This window comes from Corvus brachyrhynchos, unplaced genomic scaffold (genome assembly GCF_000691975.1).
Source record: "Corvus brachyrhynchos isolate BGI_N302 unplaced genomic scaffold, ASM69197v1 scaffold166, whole genome shotgun sequence".
NCBI lineage: Eukaryota > Metazoa > Chordata > Aves > Passeriformes > Corvidae > Corvus > Corvus brachyrhynchos.
The window spans coordinates 2,580,297-2,598,868 of record NW_008239671.1 but is presented as its reverse complement, the minus strand read 5'-3'; the positions used below and the strand labels follow the sequence as shown (position 1 = coordinate 2,598,868).

At 38.5% G+C, this 18,572-nt stretch overlaps 1 long non-coding RNA gene across 1 annotated transcript; it reads left to right on the top strand.

Moving 5' to 3' along the window:
* The first annotated feature begins 215 nt into the window (after positions 1-215).
* On the top strand, positions 216-18,312 carry LOC108448677. The gene is made up of 3 exons (XR_001864642.1): positions 216-6,778; positions 8,475-8,632; positions 18,026-18,312. It is a non-coding gene; the product is annotated as an uncharacterized LOC108448677 (long non-coding RNA).
* Positions 18,313-18,572: the final 260 nt, after the last annotated feature.

Sequence of the window (18,572 nt, the reverse complement as noted above, 5' to 3'; positions counted from 1 at the left end):
GGAACCAAGCATCCCATCTTGGATATAATCTGAGATGCTGAACACCAGAGCCAACCCTTCCCACTGGATTTCCAGAGGACAGGAGCTACACAGCCACCACTGGACCTTCTGAGGAAGAGCAGACCCTTTTTCTACAGGATCGCCACCTCGGGAGGACTGCAGCCACCATTCTACCAGACTGCTATCACCACCCTGACTAACAGGGTGCCAGGTTGTATCCTAACTCTGTCAGTTTAACCCAGTATTACCCGCTTTTATTTTTTTTTCTTCCCCCCTCCTTTTATTTCCCTATTAAATTGTTGTTCTGACTTGGCGTCTCCCGCTAGTTTGTTTTCAAACTAGTACAGTATATCTGTAAATCTTGCTTGGAAAAGGTGTTTCACCGATTTTCCAGAGAATGAGCAAATACTTCAAAGCAATGTTTGGTTGTTTTGTTTTTATCTGTGTGTGAGAGAGCATGTTTGTGTGTGAAGCTGTATGTTTCCTTTTGTTTTATTTTGGTTTTGTGGCAAACAGTCTTGTCAGACTAGACAAGAAGGAATTCGATCATTGAGTCACTCGTAGTGACTGACAGGGGCCGGTATAGGTTAGAAATTGTTCCCTGTGAGGATGGTGAGGCCCTGGTACAGAGAAGCTGTGGCTGCCCCATCCCAGGAAGTGTCCAAGGCCAGGTTGGATGGGGCTTGGAGAAACCTGGGATAGTGGAAGGTGTCCCTGCCCATGGCAGGGGTTTGGAACAAGATGGACTTCAAGGTCCCTTCCAACCCAAACCATTCTGTGATTCTATGAACAGTAAAATTATCAAAACCAATGCAAGTATCCTCCAAATCTCCAGCAGAGTAGTCACATTTTCTCATTTCACTGTAGAAGGAAAAAGGGGTTTGAAAGGACAGATGGAAGATTGAGAAGGAAATTGGGAAGCAAAGAGCCTTACAAGATAAGGCTTGTAGATCCTAGTGATGCCTTTTCCTGGTCTTAAAATCAAGAGTCAAACATGGTTAGTAGGGAAAAAGGGATTTTACCTTGGTATTTATTTTAAGGATCCTTAGGTGCACAACATCCAGGTCGAATGCACCTCCATCCACACGACAATGCACACCCCCAAAAGATCTGGTCTAACATTATAACTCTTACTAATTATCACATCTATCAAAAATTCCCCAATGAGAGGCTTGAGTGAGCCCTCCTCCCCAAGGAGCCTTCCCCTGGATGGTTCTATCTCAGTTTATAAAATGTGTTCTGGAGAGGATCTTGGTGTCTGGGGCATTCTGATCCCTAACTATGAAGCTTCTAAAATGTTTTGTCTCCTAGCTGACCAAACAAGCCCATGAATGTAGGCAAAAAGCACTAAGAATACAGAAGTTTTAAAAAGGTATAAAAGGGGTATAAAAGAAAAGGCAAAAAATTGTCATGGCATCACCAGCACCGGAATGAATACTTCAGATTTTGCATTGCTTCACCTTATCCTGCCCTGCCTCAGTAGTGGCTTCCATTCTACACATTCAATTTGTCTTAGTGTCCTCAGCAATTCTGAAATTGCTGCACAAGAAGTGCTGTGTTAGCACTGCTGTCCTAAGGAAGTTCTTATTTCACCTGATGCTTGATAATATTTTATAAGGAGTTTCTAAACAGTTAATACATAATGAATAGATTAGAGAAGCTTGCTGAATGAGTTACTGCAATCTCAGCAGGAGATGCATGCACTCTGGATTGTGCTCCATGGCAATTAAGGGCTCTTATATGTTAGAGAAGGCTATTCTCTAATTAAACCTATATCTATTATATGAAATTATAAAATATGTATGAATACATTACAATGTGTGTATTACGTGGTTGTTTGGGCTATGGTGGGGTTTCTGTGACAGAAGTAGAGGGTGTTGATAGAAGCACTTTGTGGCAAGGAGATGATCAGCACTGCTTTGAAATTCTCTGAAACTAAGAGAATTAATTCCTCCATCTTTTTATTCCTTTTTTTCCCCCTGGCTTTGACAATCTGGCCCCTGCTTCAGGCAAAAATCAGGTTTATGGCAGAAGCAAATGCTGTGTTACGAACTGCTGGAAGGTTTGTCTTTTCTTTCTTAAAGCATCAAATCAGGCTCTTTGGTTATTTTAAATCCTTGCAGTTACAAAATCTGTTCACACTTACTACTTTACTTCAGATTTAAGCCATGTTTTACCCATTTTCTTCAAGCTATATATATATATATATGGGGTTTTTAGGCCTTTAAAATTATTTTTTTATTCTGTACCTTGTCTTCTCACCTTGGTGGCTTTGTTTTGTGGCTTAAACCTTCTCAGTGACTTTCCTTCATAACTCAGATTTTTCTGAAATGACTGATTTTTCATTGGTAGAAAGAAAACGTGCTCATTCCTCAGTGTTTAAAACAGCAAATCTAGAAGATGACCATGATTTTGAGTTGGCCATGCTGCCAAGTACATCCTCTATGCACTATGACTCAATCAGCAAACGTTACACAGCTGGAAGTGATGGAGAAGTAAAAATTACATTGTACAGCACAATTGTTCATTGCTTCTTTCAATGTTACTTGTACAGATACAAGATCTTGAGAACTGTGGAAGCTGCAAAGTCTGTTGCAGGGGAATCTGCCTGCCCTTAATGATCATCTTGAAGGAGGGAGACTCCACAGCCTCCATCATATAGTTGGATATCTCACATAATATTTATCCTTACCTAGTGACTACTATATGTGAGGTCTTTAAATATGTCTACACATCAGAAAATAAACAATAAATCTTTTTATTAAATGTTACTGATTTCCTATAGTTCTCCAATATTTTCTTTCTAGTACCCTGTAAAGGAGTCCTTCAAATTAATGTATTTCAAGCATTCAAAGCACATTTTTCAGATCTGAACTTAGTTCTGATTTATCCTGTCTCCTGTTTGTTTTCTTTGTTGCCCAGGATATTGCCTGTACAAGTAAATGTGTCAATGTACTTCCTTGCAGAAAAGCTGTGATGAGATGCTAAAAATGTCCTTTCCAGACTGTTAGACACACTAGTATTGCATGTATTGTGATTTTTATTCTTTCACAATTAATGAGCAAGCTATTCTTCCTTTTGTATGTAATGTAGATAACAGGGTACTTCTTATTAAACTTTCCTTTTCCTGTGGAGAAGCCTCTTTGTGTGCTTTGAATTTGGAAAAGATCCTGCCTTTCAAAAGCTGCTGCACTTTTTTAGTTGGCAGCAAAATTGGCCTCAATTTTAAGCCTCTTCTCTGCAAAATAGGTTAAGATTTTCCTTACATCCAAATGCTCTGTTCCTGGAGGAGACCAGTCATTGTTGTGTATTACCTTGGCTAGTTAGCTGACATCGACTCTGTCACCTTTCCTGATCTCCTGGCTTTAAATTCAGCAGGGTTAAGAAATGTCTTCCCTCCTTTAAGGATTTACCTCTGAGAAGATATCTCAATGTAGGCACACATTTTTTTAGAAATGAGTTCTATTGTCAAGCACAGGGTGAGTTTCTTAAGTTTTCTTATTTATTATCTTTTTCAGTTTCTTACACACTCCTTCAACCTGAAGTTTTTAGACTCTTCCAGTAAACATTTAGTTTTCTCTCTCTGTCTTTACATAACTTTCTTCCATCTCATAATTCTTGCTTACTACATGCAAAAACTGCATCCTGGATTGGAGACTCAGTGTTTGAGATGGGGAAAATGTTTCATAGAAAATAAGTTGGGGTTTTTTTTGGTTGGTTGTTTTGGTTTTTTTTCCTAATTTAAATCCATCTGGTCAGTACAGACTGAAGATTAAACTCAGGCTTTAATGCTGGGTTTCTGCTCTGTACAGCAGAGCTATAAATAATGGAACAAACAAGACAGAAGGAGAGAAAAAATCTTTCTAGCATTTTTGTAGATATATCATTGTTAATTTTTTTCTAAATGAAGAAGTATAATTAATACAATTTTAGCAAAGAGAAATCTGAGAGAAATCAAGAACTCATTGAGTTCTGTGCTAAGGAGAGAAGGGAAGGCAAGGAAGAAGAGGGAAAAGAAAAAGAACATACCCTTATGTCACTCAGTCCATCTAACCTGTACATCCTTCTGTAAAACCTCCAGATTTGGGGGCTTGAATTCTGCAGGTTTGGCTTCAGTCACCGTGTCCTGAAGCAGAGACCGGTCCATGCTGCTCATCTTCCAGCCTGCAGCTCCTTCTCTAGGCTGATACAGCAACAGAGAGGCCCAGAAAGAAATAATTTACAGAGTATTTCCTTCAAGGACTCTCCTTCACAAAGAGGCAGTTTTTGTAGTGTTATCAAGTGTTTGAAAGCCAAATACAAAATTCTGACAGCCTTACAAATTCCAGCTTACTCCAAGTGACCTTAAAGTCACTCCTAAACCACTTCATGCACATGTGGGAACTCGAATCCCTCTTAACAGACTGTTAATGCTGTTAACAGTTTCAACTAATTACAGGAAAACATTGCCTTTCAGCACCATCATCTTAAAAGATCATTTCACTGTAGATTAAAAAAAAATCCAATATTAAAAAAAAAAATCTAAGAGGATTGCAACTAAGAATTGAGCCCACAAGAGCAACTTTCCTCTTTTTACTGCTCTGCTGAAGCATTTGGGATTCCAAGCAAAACAGATGCAGGCAAATATGTAGCTTCTTAACTTGGACTTACCTTTTTACATGCCAACAGTGTTGTCTCTATACTCTGTGCTAGTAAAATGTGAGTACATATGAGACAGAGAATAATCTCACATTACAAAATTTCCTTTTTTTAAAAAAATAAGTTTGGTCATGATCTGTTTCTAGAAAAAGTGGTGTCTTCATACAGTATTTTTTCTAATTTACCAGCTAGGGTAAGCTCCAATCAGAGTGTTTGGTGGAATTTTGTTGGCTATTAGCTCACTTGCTACCTCTGCTATAGTGAGGAGAAGGTGTGTGAACAATTTGTCAGGTGGAATTAACCACCAGTTGGAAAGTTTTGTCTGTAGAGGCACTCAAATGAAAGGTGAACAGCTGTCATTTGATTTTGTATTTTGTAGTCCATTTCACTTGGATTAGCATCCACCTCTTCTGGACTGCTGCCGTCAGGGTCTCGGAAGGCATCGTAGTGATTCTCCACTCAGTCCAGAACCCAAAACTATCAGTCAGCTTAGCAAAACATTAATGACATAAGTGGTCTAACTGAAAACAGCATGGTGGTTTGCACAATCTCATCCTAAAGCATTTTTGTTTCTGCCCACTGAAGCATGTGAAGTTCAGATGGAGCTGGATTGAACCGTAACATCTGTTCTGAAACTACCTATTCTTGCTGCTACCCTCACGCTGTCCTCTCTGAGACCATAAAAACATATCTCACCATCCAGACTATTCTGCATTACTTACAGTTTTCTAGAATGTGGGTTTTTTGTGTTTGTTTGGGGTTTTTTCCACATTGTTCCTCGGCATACAAATTCTAAATGTCCAATTGTGTATTATGACACTTTGCTTAAGGGCTTTATTTTGTAATCCCAAAAAAACCTTAAATTTATCATCTGTTTAAGAGGACTGATAAAGAGACAGTAGAGAGGAACATTTTATTCTCTCTTTTTCTGCAGCGTTGCTCCCTGGTCATGGCCCTCTCATTTGCGTTGCTCATAACTATCTGAAACTGGTCATCCGAATATGAGTCAGTTTTTAATGCTTTTTGTCTCTCCTACTAGAAAGGCAATAAAGAGATATGGAGCAGGCTAAAAAGTACTGGGTATTGACTGTTTTAAATATGAATATCCACAGAAGACTGTATTCATTTAATAGCACTATTGCTGCTGTGGCAGTAATAAAGGCTATTTAAGACTTTTCTAGGTGGTGATTTTGTTTGTTCATTCCTTCACTTTGCTTCGGAATGAGAGTGTTTGTTCTCCTCAACCCATTTTGCAAGAGCTATTAAATAGCTGCAAGCATATTCCAGCAAAATCACTGATGCTTTGATTTTTATGTCCTTGATTTATCCTTTAGAATTCCCTGAGACCATTAGAATGTGACAAAAAATTTGTAATTTTTTTTTTTTAGCCCTGTTAATGAGTTTGTTTTATTCAGTTAAACTAATGGTAAATTTTTACCTTTTGTCATTCCCTCTGTAAAGATGTAGAATCACCTTCAGAGCAGAAGTCATCTGGCAACTCAGACCCATACTGAGTTAACCATAATATGGATATGAATCCTTACAAAAGTTCAGAGGTTTGTGTTTGGCTCCTCAAGGACAACTTTTATCAAAACAAAAGCCATGTTGGTATAGCTTGAGGTGAATATTCTATTAACAATAAATGTATTCTGCCTTCCTAAACTCCCTGCATAATAAATGGAGATTCTCTTCAACATCGTGTTTGCAAGCAGTTCAAATATTCCTCTTGCTTTGGTTTGCTAGAACTGGTGATATGAATAGTCAGTATCCAAATTGACAGTGAGATCTTTTACCCCTTTTTCCCATTGCCTGTGAGAGACCCCTTTAACTGCTGCTGCAGAGGGGACTGAAATGTCTGATACTTGATAATAAAGCCTTTGCTCTCGTTTGCATCTTGGGTTAAATCAATCCCAACAAGTAACGCTGGGATCTGACTAAAAGTGTTGCTCAAGTGCAGAGGAAATAGCTTTCTGCTGGCATTATTTACCTCACTTAGGGTGAAAATAAAGCAGCAGAGCAGATCTGGACTGACTGAAACCCCTGGAAGAAGACAAGAGATGGGCTTAAATACCTTCTTACTCTTTTTTTGGCCCCCAGTGCACAGATGGATGCCATTGGTGTGTGACACCTGCATGAACAGGTACATAGACATTCTTTGACAAGTCCTTCTCAAGTTGTTTTTTTCCTTTTTAATTTTCACCATTACCGTCTTACTGTCCTTTACAGATTGCAGACAGGAGGCAGAAGGAAAACGTGGGATGTTTTTCTCCAAGAGAAATGAGACAGTCACGAAATAATTTTTAGAGGACTTAAATGAAACTTTGAGATAAAGAAGTCCATCAAACAGATCTCAGGAACCCAAATGTTTAGTCTCATTTCTATAACCCATGCAATGATTTTAAATTAAAATATCAATTCACTTAATCTCATTTTTTTCTTGGAAGGCACCATGTCCATGTAAAATTAGGGGGAATTCACTTTTTAGTTCAGTGAATGCTGGAGTAGTTTCATAAGTCCAAGTAGTTTTGACATTTGACTTACGCAGAGACTCAAATTCCTTTGGTACTGGACTTTCTCTTTCATCCCTTCTCCTACTTTTGTGTGGACCAACTGCCCTTAAACTGCACTTGAACTATCAAGGCAGATTGGCCCCTGGTCTGTGCCATAGGGAAGGAAGTGGCAGATGGGGATGAATATAGCTCTTTGTCTAATTTATAGCCTTTTGTTTACCTCGGGCATGTAGACCCAAAACTGCAAACCAGAGAGTAAATCAGGGAATTCTTTAAATAGGTTAAAAAACTGCATGAAAGGAGGGAAACTGCTCTGAGTACTTTCATTGTTCCTGCCTCTATTTGCAATCTGATGCCTAGTACTTAAATCTGTTTTAATTAAGGATGTTTCCATTGAGGTGGAGAAAGCTTTTCATTTCTATTTGGTTAATCACATCATCATTAACTATTATAAAAATGTTTACCTCGAACATATTAGTGGGGTTTTTGTCCTAAAGGTGTTTGTTTTCCCTACCCATAGTAAGCAAACCACTAAGTGTGGAAGAATTAACTAGAAAATTTATTTGGGCAAAACTGTTATCTCTTTAAAATGTTATCACTATATGCTGTCAAGAGACCCAAGAATTAGGAAGCAGTTTGATAAACAAATACGGCCAATGGAAAAAGCAAACAAACTAAAATTAATAAACAAAGTTAATATATTATTAAGACAGTTAGAGGCATTGTGACATCCTGCATAAAATAGGCCGTAGGACTTCTCCTGGAATAACTCCTTCATCTTTGCAATTAGCTAAGACTGTATTTGGCGATTATTTTATATTTCTGTATTCAGTCTTATTTTAAAAATTGCTTGAATGAATGGAGAATACCCCATAGCACTTACCAAGTTTTTCAGTTTTTCACTATTAAATTATCTTCCCTATTAAAAATACAGATTTTATCTATCACCTACGTGAAATTAGCTACAACTTTCATTCATTAAACTCTGTCATTAAGGAAATGCCTTAAAAAGGATTTCAAGAGGCTTTCTGATCCATCCTTCAGCTTCTTGGCAGAAGCAAACCCCAGAAGTTTTCCTTGCCTCGGGGTAGGATCGACTCTACCTAAAGCATTCTTAACTAGAGTTTGTCTAAACTGTTCTTGAAAGACACAAATGATTCTGTGATGCATAATCTCTCCAGTAAATCTATGCCAGTACTTTACTTAACTTCAGAAAGCTGTTCCCTGAGGCCTAACTGAAGTCTCTATTTCAGAAAGGTAAGCCTCTTGTTGCTTGTTCTATCCATTGTGAAGAAGGAAAAGAGATTTGTTCTTTTTTTCTTCCAGGTGTCTCATACAGTTGAAGACCATGTGCCTGCTCTTCCCCCCACAATGATCAGCTCTCATGTGCTAGAGTCAAATTTCCTGTACTACAAGTATTCACCAAGTCCTTAATTCTGTAATCATGATTCTGGTCTTCTTGGGAATCTCTCCATATTTCCAATGTACGTGGCAAGCCAGCAGACTTGATGTTATTACCCATAAAAGAATATGGCTCTAATTTTTACTGATTTATTTATTTTTATATATATGTACACCTAATATAGATACACACACCTATATCTATTGCTAATGTTGGCTGTCTGAATTATAATAAGATGATTAAATTGACTACATTAGCCAAAGAGACAAAGTCCCCTTTTCTATAAATATGGTTTGTCTTCATTGGGTGTAGGTAAATTCTAGTATTCAACGAACTGAATCCAGTTTTACTCCCTTCAAAAGAGGCATGTACACTGTTTTGTCTCAGGACAATTCTGCAAAGAAACAAGATCCAGGTTCTTAAGGAATTATTTCTTTGATGGTGTTGCAGGTCTGAAATTTGTTTCTTCCCCCACAGTGTAAGAAAAGCTTACACCAAGTTGCCATCAAGTTTAAAGAAGTGAGGGCTGTATTCGTCATTAAAAGCACCATGCAGGTGGGCTTACAGTGGCTGAGAAATGCCAGAAATATCTGCCAAGTTCATGAAACTGGCCCACCCTCCAGCCCTTACTGTTTTTGTCGTTCAACTTTAGTCATTCCCAAGATGTGCTACATTTTTGTGGTCCTACATGAGCTGGCAGAGGACTGTCACATCTTTGGAAAGAGCTATTTCTAAGGTGAGATAAACCTTATCTGATACTTTAAATAGTACTGTAAGAGGTGAAGGAGGGGGAGAGAAAGCTTTGGAAGTTCCTTCTTTAGAATGCTCTCAATTTGTGAAGGTAACTTCAGATGTTCTTGCAAGATTGTGGTCATGATCAAGGATTAGATGGAAGGCAGGGTCATAGCAGGAGCAGGAATAGCAGTAAAAGAGGGTGTCTGAAGCTATTTGAATAGAGTAGGAGTTTTTTTAAGGAAGTATTCAAGTAAGGAAAGATGAGAAGCATAGGAAGGAAGATGAAGTGTCTGTTCTATGAAGCATCTGAATCAAGAACAAGGATAGATGTGATAATTGGAAGTTGCTATGGAAAAGAGAACTTGTATCATCCACAAAAGTTGGTATCTCTGTAACACCTCCGGAAAGAGCTATAAACATATTTCTTCTACCTTCCCCGTGCTACCTCAAAGAGATAAGCTTATCTCAGGCCATCAAATATCTTTCCCTCCCTGTATAACCTATGACCAATTTCAAACCAGCAGCACAGTGTACTGAAGTGTCAGAAACTTAAAAGCTGCCTGTGAGGAGATCAGGAGAAATCAATGGCAGCTCAAGCTCCTGAAGTAGCAGGAGATTTTTTAGATGAAAATGCACAAGTGAAACATATCTGTCGGTGTGAACATCCCATTTCAGGGTCAGATCCTGGACTGTCACATTTTCTGCTCTCTGTTTCATCTCCTCCTGCATTTAAAAACTTCCATCTAAACTTCCCTCTTAGGGACAGGCCTTATCTACCAGTCTGCATAGTTTGAAACTGAATATTTCCCTCCTTTTATTTCTATCCTTACCTTGATTATATTTATAGACTAAGACCGTGTTGCCCCCCAGTTTTTACTCTTCCAGACTCCATAAATTTAACTTCCTTACTCTCTCTTCTTTATGTCTTATGATCTTCTAGTTCTTATATTGGTTTTGTTTCCTGATTTTGTATTTCCCTATATTCTGTTCATTCAGAATACCTGTTTTTTCATTCTTTAACCCAATTTGTTATAAGTAATTATTATTACACTCTTCCTTTTTAAAAATAAGGAAATAGCTGATGCCAGACTTTTCAAAGATGTCTGTAATGATACAAGAGGACAACGTAATTTACTGTTTATGAAGCAGAACTCTTCAGAGCTCCAATTTTTGATTTGGTCATCTCTAATGAGGTTCTCAGTTATGAAGTCTCCTGAAATCTCTGTGCTGCGAGCTGCTTTCACAGCTCCTTTACAGTTCATGTGTCTGTATCCGTGTCATGAAGTTTTATAAAAAGGTAGATAAATAAAAGTTATTAGGATCTTTGCAAAGGTTGTCAGATACAAATATTTCACCTATATTACACACAAAACTGCGGCCATTATCTAATAGTCTCTTCCAGGTTTAAATTCAGTGAAAGGTATCAAATCCCTTGTATGAAAACTCCCATAGTGAATTTAGCAGTTCAGATATAACTTTTAAGTTTCTAAAGTTGTGATAGAAAATATTGCTCTTCCTCTTGTTTGTTTAATGGTTAGTGAGAAGCTGATGAATTCTGGTAGTGAACCAGTTGGTGATGCCACTTTGAGGTCTTAAACATAATACTCTATTTTTATAATGTTGTTTACCCCTGACCGAAATCTTACTGTTAGACCAAGAAAAATTGACTTGATAAAAGAATTGTGGGGTTATCAAACAAATAAATAAAGAAAACCTTAATTAAAATAAGTTTAATATTGAGAAAGTCTGTGATTAGCATTACTTCTAAAAGCATTAATTTAAAAAATATTCTTCAGAAACCTAATAAATTAGAAACAGAAAGTCTCTAAATTCTTATTTATGAGATACATTTGGATCACAACCTGAGATTAAAACTGTGTGAATTAGACTATAATTTCATATTTCTTTTGTTTTCTGTGACATCCAACTGGCTGTGAACAACCTGAGTGTTTACATTAAAAGATTGTCTCCCTGCTGATAAAGATGATTGCTTAATGATAAATACTGAGATCTGAAATACATGAAGCACCACGTCACAAGGGTAATGTAAAAATACCATCAGAAATGTCCTGCCCTATGTGAGGAACAGTCCAGCAGATCCCACGCATAAAATCAATTCTAATACCCATAAAATCAATTTCCAGACTTTCCCTGTACATCAGCAGATTCAAATGAAGTGGATTTTAAAGAATAATGCAGAGACTACAGTGGGTAGGTGAAAAAGCAGTGTGGCAGATTTGGGTTCTCCTGTCACCACTTCATGTCAGGAGTCCTTGAGAGATGTCTCTATCCTTTTACCTGTGACCTTTACAAAACTGGGAGTTAATTTATTAGAGCCAAGAAGCACTATTATCACTATTTGTTCATGTAGATCTGAGACTATTTAACTAGAACAAATAATAGTCAAGAAATTGAAATCATAGAGGAGTAGAGTCTTGCAGTGGTTTGGGCTGGAAGAGACCTTAAAGACCTTCTCATCCCAATCCTCTGCTATGGGGAGGGACACCTTCCACTATCCCAGGTTGCCCCAAGCCCCCTCCAGCCTGGTTTGGAACCCTTCCAGGGATGGGGCAGCCACAGCTTCTCTGGGCAACCTGTGCCAGGGCCTCACCACCCTCACAGGGAAGAATTTCTTTTAAGTAAATTAATATTGATGAGAGCAGCACAGCTCCGTGGAACAAAGACTATAAGGCAAACACTGAGTGTCTGGTTGAATACAGAACACTGATGATTTGATTAAAGCAGTCATTTGTTTATGGGATTTAGTTTTATTTGTATGGTAAATTCTGATAGATGGGCTGTCACATTGGTACGGTTACTTTTCTAACTTTATGTTAGCCATAATGTATTCTATTCTAGGAGTTTAGAATATGATTGAGAACTTCAAAGTGTAAACCCCTTGGAAGACAGTGAAGGGTGAAAGACATGGAAAGGTGCAAACTGGTTCATGGGCGAAGCCCAGGGTGGGGACTCAGGAGACCTGGTGCATTTCTAGTTCTGTCACGCTTCTCTGTGACTCTCAGGATGACACTTACTTGTCTGTGCATCAGTGTCCATTCAGAAATGGAAATAATCATCTTCACATCAGTCAAATCCTTCTTCCTTTCCCTTCCGTATAACAAAACCATTAGAGCAGGACGATATTTCAAGATCTGTTTGTGCCTTACCCATCACAGAGAGTCCTTGAAATGCTTCTGTAATGCAGGTGCAAATTAAGAAATACATCCCCCTCACTATTTCTGGAAAGGATCTTAATTAACAACATTTTTCAGAAACCTCAGTATTTTTCATTGGTGTAAGTACAATCAGGCTTTAAGGACAGGAAAAGAGAAAGAAAATAAGGACACTTTAGAAATAGGTGTTGAAAACCATAAGTGGTGTTAGAGAAAGGCAGCTTTACTTAGGAAGCTCGAGTGAAAAGATACTTTGGTTTCTTTTGCTGTTTTTGGTAGCACTTTTTCTTAATAGTTTAATTACCAGGTTGATTAGAAGGAAGGAATTTGTGTTCATAAATGGTACTTATAAAAATCATCTTTTCCTTCGTGGTCTCTGAATGAAAGATGGTCTTCGATGCCGGCTCAACTATGAGTAATTGAATAAAAGAGCAAAATATACTACCTGGTAATGGAATCATTATGGTCTACAGAATACACATATAAAAGCAGCTGAAATGTATTTCTTCTGCTCGACAAAACCAAAGTTTTATAGATTATAACTTCGCATCTTCAGAGGAATATTTTTATTAATTATGAAAATGGCACATTAATACTCTGTAGAGCAGTGTTATAATCAATGTTCAGGAGTCAGCAATTATGTGCAGTTGCTCTTTAGCAGTGTACATTCTTCTGTAAGGGACTCACCACGAGAGTTTCAGTCTCAAAAGCAACTTTCAGTATTCAAATAGAGAAAGTCCCCTCTACATCAGATGGGATGTGCTTATGGCTGAGAGTAACACACCGGGTTTTTTTTGCATTAAACAAAGGCAGCAGGTTAGGAAACAGCAGAGCTGCTGATGTGAGGAGCACAGGTGCCTCCTTACTCTGAACATGTATGGTATGTCCAGTAGTCTTGGAAGTAACTCTGAGGTTGTGAGGTAACAGTGACTTAGCCAGAGCAACCCAGATCATTGCAAATTCTTGAGAGTTGCGGAAAGCAGAATCATATAGCTTTTTATGTATCCTTACATTGTTATCTTTATACTCAGCTTAAGGCAGCAAGAGGAGAACACATTCCTTTTTCTCTGTGCTTTGCAACTCACAGTTACTGTTTCTTTAAATGACTCTGTGCTCATTGACCAGAGGAGACAGTCATGATTATTTCAGTGACATCTATGAAAATCACCAAATCAGAGTCCAAAACCTAGTTTGGATTGATAAACTGACTTATATTTTGCCTTATGGCTGATGCTTTCTCATTACCTTGCTGTTTTCTTTCAGTAAATGAGTTTGGTGAGTCAGTGTTTTCCCTTGTTTGGGACAATGTGATATTGTAAGAGCCCTTGATCTCCTTTGTCTTCAGCCTCGTTTTTCTCTGCTTTCTGATTGCCTGTTTTTGTTGCACTGCCGGGTCTTCTCTCATCATTGTCTGTCTTGGACATTGTCTTATTTTCTAGATTTCTTCATCTTCCTCTTTCCCCCTCTCATCTTCAAACAGTGTCTATGATGTTATTCAGTTAATATCCTGTTCTCCACTGTGCCAGAATTTCCACTTCTTAGGAAAACAATGGCTCCCTTCTGCAGGTAGCCACTGGTTTAATGTACACAAAAGACAAATTCTGCTTTCATCACAGGACAGACACTTTCTTCTGCTGCTGTGGGGCAGCTGCTGTAATATCACATTACATATCGTGATCTGCCTGAGTCTGTCCAGTGGTGGGCATGCAACAGAAATTTTTATTTCGTTCTTCAGAGGCGTCCCCAGGCAGCTCTACCAGCTGGAGCAGGACAAGAATAAGAATATGGACTGTCCAGGGAGTGTCCCTCTTCTGCTTTCACATCTGAGCACGTGCTGTCTCTCTTGCACAGCTGTGTTTCTCAGTCAGCAGGTTGGTGACATGAACAAGCACAGTGGTGGCTCATGGGGAGTAGCAGTTTAGGGAAAATATGGGTGGGGGACACAATACTGTGATTCACAATGTGAAAAAACACAGAAATTAAGTGCCTTTTTCCTGGCTTAGTTCTTCTTGGAAATACCTGCTCCAAGATATCTCAGCATACTAACAGGATTTAGAAAAGATGCAGCCAGCTGTGAGGAGAGATTAAGGGCTAACAAGGGCAGCTGAACACACACAAGTCTATGGGATGCTGAAAGAGTTGGCCAGTGTGATTGGGAGAAAGCTCTCCCTCCTTTATGAAGAAAACAGCAGTCAGAGAAGGAGAAAATAATCAATGTTGCACTAATTTTACTTAAATAGTCAAGAAAGAAATGTGAAAGAGAAGGTGACTGAAAACACACAGTTTCCAAGGACAGCTAAGGCTTGGCTATCCTGATCTCCTTGTGTGACTGTAAATATGGACAAGGATCTTCATGTCATGTTTATTATGCATGTGTTTCATTCCTATATTTGTAGTCCTGTACATGTCAGATGACTATGAAGTCACATGCTGGAAAATGAGTTGCATGAAGGTCTTATTTAGGTTAACTTTGAAGGCTTGTTTGCTTTGGTGAATTTATTTTGATTGTAGTTGCTTTAGGCCTGGCTGGAGTTCTGACCTGTATGTTTAGCCTTAGCTAAAATGTTAGTCAAAGTGTACCTGATGGGAACAGTGGCCAATAGCTGAAAGAGCTCAGGTAAGAATATTAATGAAGCAGGAAGAACAGGAGAGGGAGAGAAAAAAGTAAATGTATATATGGGATATCAGGTATTTCTGTGACCATGAGATACATCTTTGTGAACATCCCAGAAAAATTGCAGATGTAACACTACTACAGAATTGTACAGATCAATGAGTGTAAGAGAAGTCAGAAATGATACTCAGTTTTGTGCTGAGGAGTGTCAGCCTCTGTAGAGACAAGTGACTGACTCTTTCCATCTGTCCAAGCACTTCATTGGCTCACTTTCCTGTGGGCTCCCCTGTGGTGCCCCATGGACCCACAGGTACCATAAGAAAATTTAATTCAAAGTGCTGAAGGTAATACAGAGTGCATGTTGTGGTTGAGCAGCAAAGTTCCTTTCTGTGTAACACCACAGCTGCCATGGAGCTTGAGGGCATAGGGTTGTTTTAGGCATAAGGGTGGCTGAGTAGATTGTGGAGACAACCTGACCTGTTACAGTCTATATCCATACTCTTCTTGGGACAGAATGTGTAGAGAACCATTGTGTCTGCTGTGTCTAGGTTTCCTCTTAGAGGAAACTAGCTGGTTTCCCAAGGAAATTAGCATGTACCCAGCCAGGTACATCAGGATCAGGAAACCAGAATGCAAGAATGAAATGCAAAATTCCCCAGTCACAGTGTACACGAAGCTCTGAGCATATCTTTTAGAGGAAAACAGATTTGAGCCTTGCCCCACTTTTCTATTACAGCTGGAAAACGTTGCTAGTAAAAAACATTTGGCTCAAGATTATTTCCTGAGATCAGCAAATCACCGGAACACCTCAGTTAATACAGAATGAGTTCAGAATTCTTTTTCATTAGTCAAAAAGCATAATGAAATTCTCTTTATCAAAAAAGTATTCATACAATCCCAGAATGGTTTGTGTTGGAAGGGGATAGAAGATAATTTACCTGCAGGACCCCTTATTACAGCACAGCCAGGTATTCTCAGTTGTGCCACCAAAGTCATGCCCTTGTCAAATCCTCTAAAGGCAGAATGCCACATTGTTGTCATGGCAATATCCAGAAGCATGGCTGAATGAAGGAATGCAAATCTGGATGTTCATGCAAGACTGAGTTAGACATTGCTGCAGTTTGTTGCTGAGTTAAATCAGTTGCTAATTTAGCAAGGGAAGTGCAATAGGTGGGGATTCTGCTCTGTGTGTTGAGAATTATAGATTGACATTTCTTAGAGTTTCACCCCTAACCATGTTTGTATTTAATTGGAATTCCCCACAGGTGTGACTGCAGTCAGTGTAGCCTGTGGGACCATGCTGAAGTGCAAAATTTAATTATGGCTTAATGTGACCGTGTTATAAGTTTCTACATCTGTCAGACAACTTGCTTCTTTCCTAACTGCTTCTGCTGTTTTTAAAGATTTCTAGATTGACTTTGCTTTGCTGCAGAATATATTCAGAATTTTTATATCCCTAGCAAAGAAAAGAGGCAGCATTTCATTGACATCAGCAGTGCAACTGGCCTATATTGATTCAGTGGCATTTACTATTTAGATAATAATTTAAGAGACCTTGCTGTAACTTATGAAGGAAATATTTATCAGGATCCTTAATTAATGGCTGATGAAAATGAGGTGCCCAAGGCTCATAACACTTGTTCATAATATAAAAAACAAAGGCCTCATTTAATTTCTCTTGAACCAGAGTCCCTGCTCCCTAGGATGTACTCCATGTAATCTAATTATTTTAAATCTTGCTGTATAGTGCAAAGTACTGTGCTTAAAACTAGAGCCGTATGCACTGATAAACATGGGGGTTTTTATTCTCTGTTTATCTGAATATCATCCCCCACTCATTACAAATGTACTCATGGGAGTTTTCCTGGTACACACAGTGTGTTGCTGGTGGTGTTATTGTATTGACACACCATAATAACAGCCCATTACAGTAAGACAGTACAAAGTATCACCTGGTGATAAGGATTCTGCTATTTCCTTTTTCATCACAATCCTGTCCAACAGTTGTCATATAATCATTCATTTTGCACAAGTTTTCCGTGTAAAAGTCAGGTACCAAACTCATAAAAAAGCCGTCTGGGCTCTTTATTTCATTTTCCAGAGATGGGATTATTTGGATTGATAGGGTGGATTAATTCCATTCTAAATAAATATATGAAGTAGGTACCTATATAATTTCATGCCTGAAACTTGATCCAAGTAATTCTATTGTTGACTTTGATATTGTAATCCTGTATATATGGACCTGATCAATATCATTAGCAACATGCCAAACTCAGAGAGGGTGGCAGGCCATTGAGAGGAATGTCATGCTGGTACTAAACTGGGTGAGTTTCTCTCAGGAAGAGCATATATTTTTCCCTGAATTGTAGAAAGAGACTGAGAATAGAGCTAAAAGAATATTTCAGGTGGTCAGAGGGGAACACTACTGTGCGTGTCTAGAAAGAAAAGTGAGACTCTGGAGTAAGGAAATAATATGAAATATTTTCTCACTGTCCTTACATGATTTATGGCATCCTAAGGGCCCTATTAAAACTTTATACACAGATCTCATCTCACTTTCACTCTTATTTAGAATTTCCACAGATATATTTTCTTTTCCCCCCACAATTTTGTCCAAGGTAGAATTTATGGAGTTTGTACATTTTCTGGGATTTCTGGATGTCATCCCCATCAGACACCATGATCAGAGTGCGGGGACTCTGGAAAATGTTGGTTTAGCTGCTACAAATGCAGCCCAAAAGAAAGAGAGAATCTCCAAATCTTCCTTGTTAAAGGTTAGCTAAAGTGGAAGTGCTGTAGGATTTTGAGCTGACCTTGGTCCTTCTCAGGTGGGAGCTGGAAAAAACAGATCTGTTGTAGGTCCAGGCTAACACACCCTCACTTTCTGATGCTTCTGCAGAAGGAAAGTTGAGTTTCTGTCAGAGTAAACCTGTCCCTCTTTTCCTTTCAGGTGTGCATCAGAAATCACCTTGCCAGTCACCTCCTCCAGCATAAAAAATAATTTCTTCATACAACCATATTAATGGAGAGATTAATAACACTCTGGGAACTCCTGGAAACTGCCTACCCCAATCCTCCCACCATGGGTCTTCCAGAATCCTCCGCCATGAGAAAGTCCTTGGATATCTGATGAGATGTTTAATATCTTCACCCCACTTACAACTTCACAAATACTTCATTTTTTTTGTTTTGTTTTGGTTTTGAGTTTGGTTTTTGGTTGGTTGGTTGGTTGGTTGGTTTTTTGGTTGTTTTTTGTTTGTTCGTTTGTTTGGGAGTTTTTTTTGTTGTTTTGTTTTTTTGGTTTGATTTGGTTTTGGTGGGGTTTTTGTTTGTTTTGGGGCTTGGGGTTTTGTTTCTTTGTGTTTTCTTTGGTTTCTTCCCCTTTGTTCCTTCTTAGAATTACTGGGTTTGATTCTACTTCCTATGTTCAGCTGAACAGAACCAGTTTGAATAATAAACATAAACATAAAAATAAACATAATAGTAATACCCCTGGT